We start from the raw sequence: 18,751 nt of genomic DNA, 5'->3' as shown, positions 1-18,751 counted from the left end.
TGGCGGCTCACCTCCAACTGCGCAACGCTACGTGCTGTTCACATCCAGCTGCCCAACACTACAATGGCAGACAACAATGCAAACTAGCCACAGACTGCACACAGCACAGCCAGTGATTTTCCTACAGAGCGCTACGTAACGTTGCCAATAAGAAAACATAAACAGCTCTACTGTGCTTGGGAAGATGGTCTGGCGTAGTGTTTGGCAAAGACATTGAGCTTTCTCGTTCGCGATCTGGATTTTCCTAGGTGTGAAGGCGAGTTTCTCGTATTCTGGGTGTGTATTTGTAAGGGTATTTGACATTTCCACCAACATGTTGGTACCTGTTGGCCGTTATTTCCGCGGCTGGGAGATCCCTCGGCCAGAACTGATACAGCAGTATTGTCAGCCACCGCGCCGGAGACAACTACACGTCTTGTCTCGGTCGTAGCTAGGACGGTGTTAGCGGCTACACCACACATGTCCCAGTTCGAGGGTTGGGCAGCTCTGCACGCGACACGCTTTTCGTGGAGGGTGGCTGCAGCTACAGGTCTACTCTATCTCTAGGTGTGTATTTTGTAGTAGTGTGCTACGAATACAGTATCTTTGTTCGCAAGCATCAGAATTTTAATATGACGTCATCCAATCAAGTAATGTAGTAGTGTCCAGAATGAGATTTTCACTCTGCAGCGGAGTGTGCGCTGATATGAAACTTCCTGGCAGATTAGAACTGTGTGCCGGACCGAGACTCGAACTCGGGACCTTTGCCTTTCGCGGGCAAGCGCTCTACCAACTGAGCTACCCAAGCACGACTCACGCCCCGTCCTCACAGCTTTACTTCTGCCAATACCTCGTTTCCTACCTTCCAAACGTAACAGAAGCTCTCCTGCGAACCTTGCAGAACTAGCACTCCTGAAAGAAAGGATATTGCGGAGACATGGCTTACCCACAGCCTAGGGGATGTTTCCAGAATGAGATTTTCACTCTGCAGCGGAGTGTGCGCTGATATGAAACTTCCTGGCAGATTAGAACTGTGGTAGACCGCTTGCCCGCGAATGGCAAAGGTCCCGAGTTCCAGTCTCGGTCCGGCACACAGTTTTAATCTGCCAGGAAGTTTCAATGTAGTAGTGGTTTGCCAGGGGTTTATCTATTGCAGTGTCGTATTTCTTATATATGCAATATCTTTGCCGGCCGCAGTGGCCGAGCTGTTCTAGGCGCTACACTCTGGAACCGCGGGACCGCTACGGTCGCAGGTTCGAATCCTGCCTCGGGCATGGATGTGCGTGCTGTCCTTAGGTTAGTTAGGTTTAACTAGTTCTACGTTCTAGGGGACTGATGACCTCAGAAGTTAAGTCCCATAGTGCTCAGAGCGATGCAATATCTTTGTATAAAAATCGCTAGTGCTTATGGAATTTGCTATGACATTATTTATATGACCTGATGTCTTCATTTCTACCAATGCGTTCATTTCTAACACATACACTATGGCGTTGCAGACAAACTAGTAATGAAGCGATGGCTTGGCAATGATAAATTTATCAGAACCCATGATGCATTGTGATTGGCTTCCTGCATCATAACGTCAGCACGATACGATGCGAGACTGACGTGACGTAATGATTCGATGCGATGTGACGTGATGATGCGATGCGATGTGACGTGATGCGACGTTGATATAACGTTGACACACAACTCACATAATTGGGCAAAACGTGTAAAATTGTAGAAAAATGAGCGGACTTACATATCTGCCTGTGTGGTGTCAGCCGGTGTGTCAAATGACGAAATGTTAAATTGTTATTAACAAACAGGTCCTGAGTGACGTGACTTAGTTTGTTACTAACTAATATACACAGCCCGCAATCTCTTCCTACTGTGCCCAGCTCCAGAGTGTCCCAGTTATAAAAAGACGGAGTACAGGAGGTTTGCTTGAATATCATTGGTAACTAATTCGGGCACATACATCTACGTCTACATGGGTACTCGGCAATTCACACTTAAGTGCCTCACAAAATGTTCAACGAACCATTTTCAAGCTATTTATGTCTGTTCTCGAACAGCGCGCGAGAAATACAAAGACTTAAATCTTGCTGTATGGGCTTTGATTTCTTTTACTTTATTATGAGGATTATTTATCCCTATGTAGGCTGGCGACAGTAAAATATTTTCACATTTCTAGGAGAAAATTAGCAACAGAAATTTCGTCAAATGATCTCGCAGTAATGAAGAACACCTTTAAATGTAATGATTGCCATCCCAACTCGTTTATCATATCTATGACAATCTCTCACCTGTCCCGCGATAGTACAAAATGAGCTGCCCTTCTTTGATCTTTTCCATGTCCTCCATTAATAATGTGTTGTAAGACAGGACAGAAAACTCTAGCAGAGGACAAGCAAGCTTAGTGTAGGCAGTCTCTGTAGTAGGCCTGTTGCATAAATCACTACACTGTGATTGTCTGAGAGCATTCTGGCGTCGACGCGACGTGGGGAAGAGTGGGGAGGGTCGTGCGTACTCGGAGAAAATTAGTAAAATTGTTGGAAAATCCGGTAAAAATACAAAAAAATGGACGAAAAATATTTAAAATTGCGAAAAATACGAAAAATATGGAACAATACGTAAAATTGTGGAAAAATTAGAGTTCTTACGTATCTGCCTGAGAGTGGTCTCTGTTGGTGTCTCGAATCATGTAATATTAAATTCGAATTTGCAAATAGAACTCAAGTAAAGTGACTTAACGTAATCTGTTGTTAATAAACAGACACAACCTACAACCTCTCCCTATGGTTCCCTGCTGCAGAGTGAATCCCTCCGTTTGACACCCATGCTACAGAAAATAAGTTTTAAACCAAAGAAGAAGCAACAACGCACACAAATATACATTATTGCAATATAGACATGGGACTGTGTAGACAATTTTTGGCGTTGTTTGTAAGTATGTGTGTTTCGTTATGACGTCCGCCAGGAGAACCGTACTTAAAATATGGTCCATACTCTGATCCATTCCGTAGTCACACTTGGGATCTTCGGCAAGTCACCACTTCACCATTAATTGTCTGCATCGTCCAAATCCGGTTCGCAGTCTGTTCAGTGCAGTCGAATGCTTCCGTGGCAGGTCAAAGCCCGACTCTTGCAGTGTTGGATGAGGCTGTTCTTCACGACTATGCGCTGCCGCTCTTCTCTCCATACAGTCATCGCATCCTTGGTGTACTTCGTCCATCTTGAAGGGTTTTCGGGATTTGAGGCGATCTTCGGAAGTAAAATATTAGTGGATGGTCAAGTTATGAAAGTCTCCAACTAATGTAGCTGCTGCTTGTCGTCTGATGTGTGGAGTGGCGGTATGTGCTAGGACTGGAAGTCAGAAGTCAGGAAATGGGGGTTGATCGTAGTGTTGCCGAGATTTTACTCATGGTTTCATGGAATTAGATGTCAATCTTTTTCGTGTGGATGCTCCTGGGTCACACTGGGCCACACAATATTCACAAGAACCGACACTGAATCGCATAATATATCTGCTGAATTGCTCTGGCTTGTTTCCATCTCGCTTTCCAATTATATTATTTCTTGTTTTCATTTCTGGGCTACGTCTTTCAAGACCGACTTATATGGTAGTGTATGTGTTGTGGCGTAGCAAGACAGCCACGCCACTAGGAAGTAGCCGAACGGCACGCGTACACACACGCCGGCTGGCGTGAGTTCTGGAACAGGATTCTTGGTGAATGCTATAGAGAAAAATATGCAGTTGCTCGGATACTTAACTTTATTCCATTATTGTGGTACATCGCTCTTGACTATACAAATTAGACTATCTTCAGATACGGTTAATGGCGCCTTGCTAGGTCGTAGTCATTGACTTAGCTGAAGGCTATTCTAACCGTCTCTCGGCAAATGAGAGTAAGGCTTCGTCAGTGTAGTCGCTAGCAAAGTCGTCGTACAACTGGGGCGAGTGCTAGTCCGCCTCTCTAGATCTGCCATGTGGTGGCGCTAGGTCTGCGATTACTGACAGTGGCGACACGCGGGTCCAACATGTACTAATGGACCGCGGCCGATTTAAAGCTACCACCTAGCAAGTGTGGTGTCTGGCGGTGACACCACAGTATGGTCCAGTTTTATTCCCAGGTATATGATGTGTCTAATTGCTTGGCCCTTTACGTTTAATTCTCTGTTTGCTTCGCTGTGTAGGTGCATCACTGTACTTACGTTTTTGTTGGGTTGTTGATTAAATGCCACTCACTATACTATTTTTCAAGGATTTCCATATCAGCGTTAAGTAATGCTTCTAATTTCTCGGAAGGTTTTCTCTTGTACTGATGTTGCGAGAACATTGGTGTATGCAAATATCTGTGAATCCCACTCATGAGGGATGATGATGGGCAGAGGGAGGAGGGGGTGCTTGACAGTCATTGGCCCAGAGGGGAGGAGAGTGTAGGGAAGAGGAGAGGCAGATGATTCCCCTGGGTGACATTGATCAGTTCTCGGTGGTTCCCCTGCGGTGAGGGAGTAGGGAGTGGCACCAGGGACCACAAGTGGGTAAACTGATACTGGCTATCTTTAGCAGTGTATCGTGATACTCAAGGTCAAGATCAGCCCGTGCCAGCAGAGATAAGCTACTGATTTATCAGCTGTAGCATGTCATATCACAAGCAAGGCTGCCGAGATCCTGCATCTTTTCTCGATGTCTGTCAGTGTGTTTTGGAAAGAGTGCTCACCGAATCATATAGACCGAATCTTCGTAGACCGAGATGTCATCGCCTACAGAACCTATCATGTTACCGAAAATGCAAATAAAGACTTTGGCAAATCTACTTATATGTCACCCTCTCCCTTTACCCTGTATACCCGTAATAGACGTAAGCTATCAACTAATGAAACTGTATTTATTTGGATTAAAGGCAAAGGTACTTGTGAATATGTAAAATTTGTTGGTGATTGTACTTTGTATTTTCATAAATAAAGTGATTTGTAGCGTAGCTGAAAACCGGACAAGGGTACATCTAGAAAATCCTAGGAAGTTCTGGTCTTACGTTAAATCAGTAAGTGGCTCGAAACATCATGTCCAGACACTCCGGGATGATGATGGCATTGAAACAGAGGATGACAAGCGTAAAGCTGAAATACTAAACACCTTTTTCCAAAGCTGTTTCACAGAGGAAGACCGCACTGCAGTTCCTTCTCTAAATCCTCGCACCAACGAAAAAATGGCTGACAATGAAATAAGTGTCCAAGGAATAGAAAAGCAACTGGAATCACTCAACAGATGAAAGTCCACTGGACCTGACGGGATACCAATTCGATTCTACACAGAGTACGCGAAAGAACTTGCCCCCCTTCTAACAGCCGTGTACCGCAAGTCTCTAGAGGAACAGAAGGTTCCAAATGATTGGAAAAGAGCACAGGTAGTCCCAGTCTTCAAGAAGGGTCGTCGAGCAGATGCGCAAAACTATAGACCTATCTCTCTGACGTCGATCTGTTGTAGAATTTTAGAACATGTCTTTTGCTCGAGTATCATGTCGTTTTTGGAAACTCAGAATCTACTATGTAGGAATCAACATGGATTCCGGAAACAGCGATCGTGTGAAACCCAACTCGCTTTATTTGTTCATGAGACCCAGAAAATATTAGATACAGGCTCCCAGGTAGATGCCATTTTCCTTGACTTCCGGAAGGCGTTCGATACAGTTCCGCACTGTCGCCTGATAAACAAAGTAAGAGCCTACGGAATATCAGACCAGCTGTGTGGCTGGATTGAAGAGTTTTTAGCAAACAGAACACAGCATGTTGTTCTCAATGGAGAGACATCTACAGACGTTAAAGTAACCTCTGGCGTGCCACAGGGGAGTGTTATGGGACCATTGCTTTTCACAATATATATAAATGACCTAGTAGATAGTGTCGGAAGTTCCATGCGGCTTTTCGCGGATGATGCTGTAGTATACAGAGAAGTTGCAGCATTAGAAAATTGTAGCGAAATGCAGGAAGATCTGCAGCGGATAGGCACTTGGTGCAGGGAGTGGCAACTGACCCTTAAAATAGACAAATGTAATGTATTGCGAATACATAGAAAGAAGGATCCCTTATTGTATGATTATATGATAGCGGAACAAACACTGGTAGCAGTTACTTCTGTAAAATATCTGGGAGTATGCGTACGGAACGATTTAAAGTGGAATGATCATATAAAATTAATTGTTGGTAAGGCGGGTACCAGGTTGAGATTCATTGGGAGAGTCCTTAGAAAATGTAGTCCATCAACAAAGGAGGTGGCTTACAAAACACTCGTTCGACCTATACTTGAGTATTGCTCATCAGTGTGGGATCCGTACCAGATCGGGTTGACGGAGGAGATAGAGAAGATCCAAAGAAGAGCGGCGCGTTTCGTCACAGGGTTATTTGGTAACCGTGATAGCGTTACGGAGATGTTTAACAAACTCAAGTGGCAGACTCTGCAAGAGAGGCGCTCTGCATCGCGGTGTAGCTTGCTCGCCAGGTTTCGAGAGGGTGCGTTTCTGGATGAGGTATCGAATATATTGCTTCCCCCTACTTATACCTCCCGAGGAGATCACGAATGTAAAATTAGAGAGATTAGAGCGCGCACAGAGGCTTTCAGACAGTCGTTCTTCCCGCGAACCATACGCGACTGGAACAGGAAAGGGAGATAATGACAGTGGCACGTAAAGTGCCCTCCGCCACACACCGTTGGGTGGCTTGCGGAGTATAAATGTAGATGTAGATGTAGACATGACGCAGCGGAAGTGACGGGTCGACTCGTGTCTGTCTTGTCTTCTTACCGACGCTGCTGTGCTACTGGGATCAAGGGGGGACTAGTCTCCCTATAAGGCCGTTGTTAAAACTCGTGCCACAGCCCATTTAGGAGGATTTGGGACAGAGCGGCCGAGCAGCTCCAGGCCGAAGAAATGCTCCCCGTGCACCCGGAAAGTGGCTACTGCGACTACAGAAGTGAACAAGGCCAGCGCACATGGGAGTCAAGATAATGATGCGTTGCAATACAATCGCGGCCAAACTTTCCAGATAAGCCAGAGGGAGCGGAGATACCGTTTCGGTCTTGGCGATAAAAGTGGGCGCGGATGCTGTGTCCTGTCAGCACGTGGCGGTGTACAAGGTGCCGTGCAGCGTGCAGCGGCGTGCAGCGTCGCTCCTGCCAGAAACAGTTGCTCGCTCCGCGTTCAACGGTAGCTGGTGGCGATATGCGTATCTATCCAAGGCAATCCACGTCCGCATTTCACACTCACAGACCCTCGCAGAGGGTCCATCGAACCACCTTCAAGCTATTTCTCTACCATTCCGCTTTCGAACAGCACATGGGACAAACGAGCACCTAAATCTTTCAGTTCGAGCTCTGATTTATCGTATTTTATTACGATGATAATTTCTCCATATTTACGTGGGCGCCAACAAAATATTTTCATATTCAGAGGAGAGAGTAGGTGATCGAAATTTCATGAGAAGACCCTGCCGCAACAAAAAAACGCCTTTGTTTTAACGATTGGGACCCCTATTCCGTGGCATTCTCTCCTCTATTTCCTTCCCTGATAATATAAAACGAGCTGCCCTTCTGTGAACTTTTTCGATGTCCTCCGTCAGACCCATCTCACGCAGATCCCACACCGCACAACAGTTCTCCAGAAGAGGATGGACAACCGAAACCGCGCGACCGCTGCGGTCGCAGGTTCGAATCCTGCCTCGGGCATGGATGTGTGTGATGTCCTTAGGTTGGTTAGGTTTAAGTAGTTCTAAGTTCTAGGGGACTCATGACCGCAGATGTTAGGTCCCATGGTGCTCAGAGCCATTTTTGGATGGACAACCGTGGTGTAAGCAGTCTGCTCAGTAGACCTGTTCTATTTTCTAAGTCTTCTTGCAGTAAAACGGAGTCTTTGGCTTGCTTTGCCCACAACATTATCTTTGTGATCGTTCCAATTTAAGTTATTAGTAATTATAATCCCTAAATATTTAGCTGAATTTACAGCCATTACATTTGTGTGTTTTATCCGACATTTAGCGGATTCCTTTTAGTTCTCGTGTGTATGAGTGCTCACTGTTCATTATTTAGAGTCAATTGCCACTTTTCGCGCTATCCAGATATATGGTCTCAATAATTTTACATTTGCTTTTAATCATTTGATGACTGATAACAAGATCGTAAATGACAGCGCCATCTGAAAAACAATCAAGAGTGCTGCTCAGGCTGTGTTCTAAATCCTTTATGAAGATCACGAACAGCAGAGGGCCTATAATACCACCTTGGGAAACGCCAGATATTAATTCTGTTTTAGTCGACGACTTTCCATCAGTTACTACGAACTGCGACCTTTCTAACAGGAAATCAGGAACCCAGTCGCACGATTGAGACGCTACTTCATAGGAGCAGCGGTGTCAAAAGCCGTTTGGAAATCTAAAAATATGAAGTCAATTTAACATCCCCTGTCGATAGCACTCAATACTTCGTCAGAATAAAGAGCTAGTTGTGTTTGACAAGAATTCGTGTTGGCTGTTTGTCAGTAAACCGTATTGTTCGAGGTGATTCATAACGCTGGAGCACAGAATGTGTTCTAAAATTCTACTGGAAATCGACTTTAGTGATACAGGTCCGCAATACAGCAGATTACTCTTATTTCCTTTGAATTTTCAGTCTTTAAGTACGGATCTTTCGACGAGCTAGCGGTTGTATGTGATTGCTAAGAATGTAGCTATTGCATCAGCATACTATGAGAGGGGCCTGACGTATATACTCTGGACTATTCAGTGATTTAAGCTGCCTCGCTGCACCGAGCGTATCCCTCTGTGAACAGCAAAACTGACGCCAGACGGCAAGTGCCCGGAGCTGAATGCGATAACCGTGGCGTCTTCTGCGCGTACCACCCAGCAGCTGCCGCTGCTGTCCGAACCAGAAGTACGGCTCCGAGGCGGCCACGTCCCGGAGTTTTATGACATCGGACTGGCCACTGCTAAGCAAGCTCCCGACGTCAGCTGCTGAGAAATGCAGTGACCAGATTCTGTCTGCTGAGACAAAGAAAGAAGATAATAACGTCGTTCCTAAGACGTTTCCCACCCTGTCTCGGAGCCAACCAACTCAAAGCAGTATGTTTGTCGTATCAAGGCGCGTCTTTGAAGGAAAAATATTTTCAGCGAATTCTAACAGTTGTCGCCATTTTGCAGAATTCGCCAAGTTCCATCGTGATCATCGTATGAAAGATCTTTTTCTGGGATACTGCCCTGCAGTATGTAAGAAATCTGGCTATGATTATCGTTTCACACTCTGATTTTTCTTTAAGGGGATAATCTGCATAAGGGGATAGCCTGCGTGTTGAAGTTATACATACATCGAAATGAATATTTAAAATAAAATACACCAGAGTGTTAATTCAATCGAAAGAACCAGTATATCTATACGAATATTAATCTCGTTTTAAGTAATGGGGCGGTCTTTTTCTGCTGTTTGAACTAGTTCGCGTGCGCTTGTCGGCACACGTCAGCGATGGTTTTAAGACGCAGTGTCTGAGCGTGCAGGCGGCTGTGGCCGCAGCCTTATGTTTCTCTTCTCACGCAGCTGCACCGTTGTGTGGCGATACACGATTCTGCATACAGCTCACGCTTTCAGACCGTTGTCGGCCTATCCATTCACCCTTCGACGAGTCCGCTGCTCCTCTTACGTTGGAAGGTGAACCACTATTGTCCTTATTCATTACAGAACCTGCAGAGAAAAATTTATGTTCTCACTCGAGCAGTGTTTCGTTCGTGCTGAACCGGCGGCCCACGGTCAACACGCTTTCCTCCTGTACTATTCCTCGTTTCGCTTCTTTCTTACATTAAAAAAATCGCCATGCACCTTCTGCAGAACGATAGCGGGATGTATTGTATGATTCGTACAGTTTTAAAAACGATAGTATAGTTATAGCATGACTTAGTGGTCGCCTTGTATCTGTAGATTTCAAAGTAACTGGCCCATGTAAATTATTTTCTCTATTCTGAGCCACACCTCTCTTACTTTACGAACTGCAGTTGAGATGTACGTTCAGTTTCCCTTAATTAGGTCTGAATGGCATCTTGTTGGTGTTGCTCGAACATTGCTCTTTATCAAACTTTTCTTGACGTATACAGGGTGAAAAGTATTTAAACCGACAAACTCTGGGAGGTTGTAGGGGCATCAAAACAAATATTTTTCCCTATTGTCATTATTTAAACCGGTGGAGGCCGCATTACGCTTTTCGGTTATTAGAGGCCGTATTACGATCTTCAGTTGTTAGAGGTCGTATTTCACTCTTCAGTTGTAGGCAGCTGCTGTCCACGAGTGTAGTAGTGCAATGTCTCTGTGTACTAATGGAGCGATACACCTAGAGTGAGTACACTGATATGGTTAGTGCGTACTACGTAGCGCACCACAACGGACGAGCTGCAGAGCGAGTTTATCCACAACAATATCCTAATCGCCGTATCCCGCATCATACGACCTTTGCTGCTGTGTACCAACGTCTGCGTGAGACAGGGTCATTTAACACATTATCTGGACAAGGACGCCGTCGCACGGTGAGAACGCTGCAATTTGAGGAAACTGTCTTGCAGCATGTGGAGCGGAACATAGGGACGAATCAGACGAATGTAAGAACAGTCCTTCGAGAGCAATTGTTACGTCCCTTTCACTTACAGCGTGTCCGCAACCTGGAACCAATTGATTATCCACCCACAGCACAGTTTTCGCAGTGGTACCTGGAACAGTGTGAAACGCATCCTACATTTCCATCCTCTGTGTTGTTTACCGATGAAGCAACGTTCGGGCGTGATGGAGTCTTCAACATGCGAAATTCGCATGTTTGGAGTGAGGATAACCCACCTGCCACAGTTATTAGCGCTCATCAAGTGCGGTTCTTCGTTCATGTGTGGGTCGATGTTGTTGGGGACTGTTTAATTGGGCCGTATCTGCTACCTAGGCCATTAAATGTCAGGCGCTATTACAATTTTCTCGCCAGAGCACTGCCAGAATTGCTGGAAGACGTCCCGCTCCCTGCAAGACAACGCACGTGGTTCCGACATGACGGGGCGCCGGCACATTTCAGTCTTCGTGTGCTTCGATTCCTGAACGGACGGTTCCCAGAAACGTGGATTGGCAGAGGTGGTCCTGTACCGTGGCCTGCTCGATCCCCAGATACGTCCCCTCTGGACTTTTTTGTGTGGGGAGAGATGCGCAACCTTGTTTCCGCAACTCCTGTTGCATCAGAAGAGGATCTGGTTGCCCGGATAGTAGCAGCAGCAGGAACAATTGAGGATACTCCTGGAGTTTTTGCCCGTGTCAGACAGTACATGATCCGTCGGTGTAACCTTTGTTTACGTGTCAATGGAGGCATTTTTGAAAATCTGCTGTAATTGAAATTGGGTTGTGTTTATCTCTTGGTCGTAAAAAATGGAAAAGTGTTTGTTGGTTTAATTAATTTGCCGCCAGAGAAATCTCCCTCTACCGGTTTAAATACTCCTCATAGGAAAAAATGACATTAGGGAAAAGTATTTGTTTTGATGTTTCCTACAACCTCCCAGAGTTTGTCCGTGACGCGGTAAGGAAAGTATGTAAGCGGAGCAGGCACAGATGGGAGATAACCCTAGTGAAGATATGGGCTGCAAATGGGAAAATCCATGAGATAAGCGACTTTGACGAACAGCTCATTGTTGTTACGCAGAGCCTGTGAACGAGTGACTCGAAAACGACGAAGAGGGTCGAATTTTCATGTCCTACTGTCGGAGCATCTGCGGAAAGAGGTAGAAGGATAGTGAAACTACCACAAGGCGCTAAATGGTAGGACTTCCACAACTCTTCGCAGAGCGTGGGTTTCGGAGGCTTATCTGCTCTGCAGAGTAGGATATGTGGTGATCTGTGGAATCTCTGACTAAAGAGCACAATGCTGATGCACTCACAAGTGTTTCAGAGCGCACCGTTCATAGTACTTTGTTGAACATGGAGCTCCGCAGCAGACCGCCCTTCACGTTCACATGTTGACCCAAAGACATCGTCAGTTACGTTTGCAGTAGGCATGGGACCGTGGGTATTTGACTGTCGATCAATGGAAAGGTGTCGGCTCGGCGGGGTGAATCACATTTTTGATACACTAGGTCGATGGTCGTCTCCACAAGCGGCGTCATCGAGGAGAAAGGTGGCTCGAAACGTGCAGCGCTCCACGGACGCGGGCTGATATGGTAGTGATCGAATATACACTGACACCTGAGAACCACTTCCATCCTTGATGTCTTCCCCGACAGCGATGTCACCTTTCAGCAGTATAATTGTCCGTGTCTCGGAGCCAGTACCTGCTACAGTGGCTTCAGAAGCATTTAAGTGAACTCACGTGGATGTCTCGGCGACCAAATTCGCCTGATGTAAATCCTATTGAACTCATCTGCGTCGCTATAGGGCGCCGTCGAAGCGTACGCAAATCAGCGGCTCGTTATTTACGCGAACTACATGACCTGTGCGTAGACATCTAATGCCACTCACCTACATCCAGAACCCTACCAGTAAACTATGTGATCCCTGATACGCAGAGTCAGTGATGTATTTCGTTTCAAAGACAGATAAACAGGCTATATAGCAGATGGTCATAATGTTTTGGCTCATCAGCGAATCGTTGGACTTTCAGCTCCACATGATCGTGGGAGGAAATTTTATATCTAACAAAGCACGGAGAGTGGAATGTAGCTGACAAAAAAATTACTAAATAAAATAAAATAAGAAATAAAAATACAAATTGCGACATTCAGTTCAGTAGTGACTTTTCCAGTTGTCGTCCTATAAATATTCTTCACCATCCTCTTCAGTGACCGTCCCGTCATCATTCGACACACACTTTTCTCCGCGTTGTGATTCAGCGGATGATATTTTCCCGCTTTCCCTGGATGCGGTGTAAATGGTCGACACGGTGCCTCTCGAAACTTCGAACACTTGGGCTACGCCGGTTGTGGAAGCACCCACTGTATGAGCACCAGCAATCTGACGACGTTCGAATTCACTCAGCTACAACACGATGCACTCACCCAAGTACACGGAACACTGTGTTCTGACCACGACTGACATTTCGACACTTGTGACGTACTGAGCACATTTCAGGAGCGCCATTCGTGGACAAAAATAACAGCGCGATCTGAAGGCTTCGTTAGCGTGTGCATTTATATCCAAGCGAGCGTTTCTCTGTGTGGTTCCATATTTTTGTCCAACTCCTGTAGGTTGCAGTACTTATGCCGAGATGCAAATACATGCACATTATAACCAAACAGACAGTGTATCAGATACGAAGATACTATATTGTGAGGTCAACTGGTGGTAAACAGAAATACAGATCAGGTTACTATTCTCGATATTTATACTCACAGAAATACATAATGTGCACTTTGTATTTTTTCGTATTGATAAAAGGAAGAAAAGTTGGTTGGTTGATTGCTTTGGGGGAAGGGACCAAACAGCGATGACACGAAACTTCCTGGCAGATTAAAACTGTGTGCCCGACCGAGACTCGAACTTGGGACCTTTGCCTTTCGCGGGCAAGTGCTCTACCATCTGAGCTACCGAAGCACGACTCACGCCCGGTCCTCACAGCTTTTCTGAGTTCGAGTCTCAGTCGGACACACAGTTTTAATCTGCCAGGAAGTTTCATATCAGCGCACACTCCGCTGCAGAGTGAAAATCTCATTCAGCGATGTCATGGGTTGTAAACGTTCAAAGGCATGTGAATTCCTAAGGGAAAAAACTCCTGAGGTCATCGGTCCCTAGACATACAAACTACTTAAACTAACTTAAACTAACTTATACTAAGAACAACACACACACACATGCCCGAGGGAGGACTCGAACCTCCGGCGGGACGGGCCGCGCAATCCGTGACATGGTGCCTCGAACCGCGCGGCCACTCCGCGCAGCCGTGTCATGGGTCCCATCGGATTAGGGGAGGACGGGGAAGGAAGTCGGCCATGCCTTGTCGAAGGAGCCACCCCGGCATTTGCCTGAAGCGATTTAGAGAAATCACGGAAAACCTACATTAGGATGGCCGGACGCGGGTTTGAACCGTGATCGTCCCGAATGCGAGTCCAGTGTGCTAACCAAGGCGCCACCTCCGTCGTTGAAAGAAAAGTCTGAGACGTAGTAACTGCAATCATGTTTGTGACTACTTGCATGTGTAAAGGTAGTAACGTGAGAAGTAGTGTAATTCTGACTAATGTTTGATTTATTTGGCAACGACCACGAGTTGTATAAAAGACAGCAGTGTTAGTTAAATAAATGAGGAATCAATTTGACACGTAGTATGGTGAAACACTTAGCTTCAAAATTTACGTTATAAAGAAGTTATTACCTTCCAATGATTCACATCTCAGTGAGAAGCATGGAAGACAGAGTAAACGCAATGCATTGTAGATAACGTCAAAGCTGTGGGGTTGGGATAAAATTGAAATATTAAATACTGCCAGACATTTAACGAAACTGATTGCTTCAAATCATGTTGTGCAGTTGTACAATGATGGGTCATTTTATTTATGGGCAATACGCTATTCTGTTTCTTTTGACAGTAAACTGTCAGTCTCAGGACCAGGTGTCAATCCTGTGTAGGTCTTCCTGGATCTCGCTGAAATTTTTTAGCATTGCGACTTGGTCTGTGTACAGTGTGTTTTGCAATTCCTGTTACAGGCTTTTAGGGGCTGTAGAGGGGGATTATTAGGTAAATTAAATGAAGCGAGCCGAACAGAAGTTATATGTGGCGTTCTCCAAGGAAGTTTTATGGGCTCTCTTCTGTTCCTCATCTATATAAATGATTTAGAAGACAATCTGAGCAGCCTCCTTAGATTGTTAGCAGATCATGCTATCATTTACCCTCTACTAAAGTCATCATTACATTCATAAGACCAAAACCAACTGCAAAATGATTTAGACAAGATGTCTAAATGGTGCCAAAAGTCACAACTGGCTTTAAATAATGAATAGTGTGAACTCATCCACACGAATACAAAAAGCGATGCACTAAATTTCGTTTACACGATAAATTACACAAATATTAAGTGTATCAGTTCAGCTAAATATCTAGTAATAACAATTACGAACAACTTTAGTGGCAGAACGCTCAGAACAAGTAACAAGTCCACTAAAGAGACTGCCTGCACTACACTTGTGCGTCCTGTGTATTGTTGTGTTGTGTGGGATCCTTAACAGGTAGGACCGATGTAGGCCATCGAATAAGTTCGGAAAAGGTGAGCTAGTTTTGTACTATCACGAAATAGGGAAAGTGTCACGGATATGAAACGCGAGTTCTGTAAAATGTAACTGATTTTATTCTTATTTAAATGTGATGTTTTATTGTTATGTAAATGTGACGAAATGATATTATCTGTACTGCTGTTATGTAAAGTGTATGCTATTTTGACGTATCGCCCAACACTGAGGTGTTACGGATGTTACACTATGTATCCTTAACAGGAAACATCACTGAAACATGGAACATGTGTAATACTATTATCGGTATCACCTTTACTTGTTTCTTTTAACTTCTTTGTCTGTTTGTGTTTAACTTCTGTGTCACCAAGCTCTTTGATATAACATCTATATAAATGTTTTATTCATTTTTTATGTCAATTTATGTCACTGTAGTTAAAGTATTCATGTAATTTCAAAACTAATGTTCTGCAGAAGTATTGAAATGTTGAAATTATACTTGTGGTACTGGTTCATGCATAGTGAGAATAGGTTTATAGTGATGCAAAACCTGGAGCAGCGGTTCCTCAGCAACGAGACTGGCTTGGCGGAAATAGAAAAGTTGGATTTGGTGGTCGAACTGCAAGGTTCCTTTGTGGCAACAGCCAGTCGGTGGCTAGCATACAGTGTTCGTATCTTGTGTGCAAACGAGGTAAGAAGAGCAGCAGCATTATATAATATAGCATCGGACGTGCAAGCAGTTTGGCTAATTATTCATGGCTTGCATTGGTTAGCTCTGAACTACGAAAATCCGTCGCCACAAGGAGGATTCTCAGAGCCTGTCATACAGCCAGACCCATGGCGTCTTCGTCTCCTTTTTAGTAGCCGCAGAAGATCGCCACAAGCGCCACCTTCGTCTTAAGTAATCAGGTGCGTGGGCCAGTTATGTGTCCTCTTATCCAGTAATAAATTTAAATAACACAAACTTTGTGTTCAGCACCCATCTTATATCCTTAGTCATTTAGCTAGACAGGATCCTCTGCCAGATGCTGCATTTTTTCAGATTATCCTGTTTCATTGGACTGAAAAGTAATTGCTTTCTTCAACAACGTTTAGTAACTTCTGTGTAGTAGTGGATTCCATAACACAGATCAACGATGGAAAAAGTTTTTTGCTGAAAATACCTTATTCTTATGTTTTTTATGGTGGGAAATCCAAATATGGTACTTAAAAAACTGTATCACCCACCATTCCTTCACATTTTACAGTTAAATTTATTAAATAAAGCGATTTTTTAAAGAATTTAAGAGCTTTTATATACGAGGTGAATTAGTAATTAACTACTCACCCGACATCGATGAAACTGGCGTTACTTCTCGACGTAATCGCCCTGCAGACGTACACATTGTTCACAACGCTGACGCCATGATTCCATGGCAGCGGCGAAGGCTTCTTTAGGAGTCTGTTTTGACCACTGGAAAATCGCTGAGGCAATAGCAGCACGGCGGGTGAATGTGCGGCCACGGAGAGTCTTTCATTGTTGGAAAAAGCCAAAAGTCTCTAGGAGCCAGGTCAGGTGAGTAGGGAGCATGAGGAATCACTTTAAACTTGTTATCACGAAGAAACTGTTGCGTAACGTTAGCTCGATTTGCGGGTGCGTTGTCTTGGTGAAACAGCACACGCGCAGCCCTTCCCGGACGTTTTTGTTGCAGTGCAGGAAGGAATTTGTTCTTCAAAACATTTTCGTAGGATGCACCGGTTACCGTAGTGCCCTTTGGAACGCAATGGGTAAGGATTACACCCTCGCTGTCCCAGAACATGGACACCGAAATTTTTTTGGTGGCGGTGAATCTGTGTGCTTCTATTGAGCTGACTGACGCTTTGTTTCTGGATTGAAAAATGGCATCCACGTCTCATCCATTGCCACAACCGACGAAAAGAAAGTCCCATTCATGCTGTCGTTGCGCGTCAACATTGCTTGCCAACATGCAACACGGGCAGCCGTGTGGTCGTCAGTCAGCATTCTTGGCACCCACCTGGATGACACTTTTCGCTTTTTCAGGTCGTCATGCAGGTTTGTGTGCACAGAACCCACAGAAATCCCAACTCTGGAGGTGATCTGTTCAACAGTCATTCGGCGATCCCCCAAAACAATTTCTCTCCACTTTCTCGATCATGTCGTCAGATCGGCTTGTGAGAGCTCGAGGTTGTTTCGGTTTGTTGTCACACGACGTTCTGCCTTCATTAAACTGTCGCACCCACGAATGCACTTTCGACACATCCATAACTCCATCACCACACGTCTCGATGAATTTCAATTGGTTTCACACCACGCAAATTCAGAAAACGAATGATTGCACGCTGTTCAAGTAAGGAAAACGTCGCCATTTTAAGTATTTAAAACAGTTCTCATTCTCGCCGCTGGCGGTAAAATTCCATCTACCGTACGATGCTGCCATCTCTGGGACGTATTGACAATGAACGCGGCCTCATTTTAAAACAATGCGCATGTTTCTATCTCTTTCCAGTCCAGAGAAAAAAAATCGGAGGCCTTAGAAGTTGAATGCACCTCGTAGTTAAAGTAATTTAAAAAGGAGGTGTAATGAATGTAGATGACGTTGATAGCACTGTTGAAAAACATTTGCTGGCAAAACAAGATCGATTCTATTTTTGTGTTAACACATGGTGTTTTGTTTACTGTCAACCTAACCTCACTTTCCCGTTTCCTGTACATGTGCTCAGTACAATGTCTAATCGTGGATGTAAAAACTCTGCTGACAGTTTTTGTTTCATTTGTGGTGAATCTGTGATTAAAAAAACACCAAAGAAATGTTACAGATTTAGTGAAAAAGGTTTATCTATCATACTTTGGATCTACACATGGTGATCAAGATAAATCTTGGGCGCCGCATAGGGTATGTTATGTATGTGTTGAAGATCTGAGAAAATGGTCCAAAAAGGAGAAAAATGCCTTTAGATTTGCTGTTCCAATGATATGGAGGGAGCCAAGAAATCATTCCGATGATTTCTACTTTTGCAGTGTTGATATTAATGGTCATAATTCGAAAAACAAGAAGGTAATAATCTACCCTAACCTTCCATCCGCCATCCGAGCAGTAGGGCATGGTGTAGATTTGCCGATTCCTGAACCACCAGATGATTTAAATTCTATCCCAACAGAAGTATTTTCTGATGTTCAATCTGATTTACGTGAACCAGATGATGAATTCCATTGTAATACAGAAAGTTTAGAGCCCAAATTGTTACCTCAGACCGAGATTTGGTTAGGGATCTGGGCTTAATGAAAGAAAAGGCTGAATTGCTTGGCTCTAGATTAAAGGAAAAGAACTTTGGCAGTTGGAACCGGCATGTACATATATAGAAAGAGAGAGCGACAATTTTCCAAGTTTTTTGAACAAGAAGGTGATTTAGTGCGCTGCTCAGAGATTCTCGGTCTGATGAATGAATTTGGTATTGAATACAAAAATGAAGATGCAGGCTGTTTATTGATTCATCCAGAACTAGTTTAAAGGTTTTTTTTATTACACAATGGTAACATATATGCATCTATTCCAGTTGGACATTCTGTACATATGAAAG

The 18,751-nt window shown here is 44.5% G+C and overlaps 1 non-coding gene across 1 annotated transcript; it reads right to left on the bottom strand.

Annotated features, from left to right (window-relative positions):
- Positions 1–713: 713 nt before the first annotated feature.
- Positions 714–788, bottom strand: Trnas-cga (transfer RNA serine (anticodon CGA)). Its single transcript has one exon. It is a non-coding gene; the product is annotated as a tRNA-Ser (tRNA).
- Between the last annotated feature and the right edge of the window lie 17,963 nt (positions 789–18,751).

The sequence above is a fragment of the Schistocerca cancellata genome, chromosome 9 (genome assembly GCF_023864275.1).
Source record: "Schistocerca cancellata isolate TAMUIC-IGC-003103 chromosome 9, iqSchCanc2.1, whole genome shotgun sequence".
Lineage (NCBI taxonomy): Eukaryota > Metazoa > Arthropoda > Insecta > Orthoptera > Acrididae > Schistocerca > Schistocerca cancellata.
Note: the sequence above shows the minus strand (reverse complement) of the source record. Positions and strands in the feature narration are given on the sequence as shown.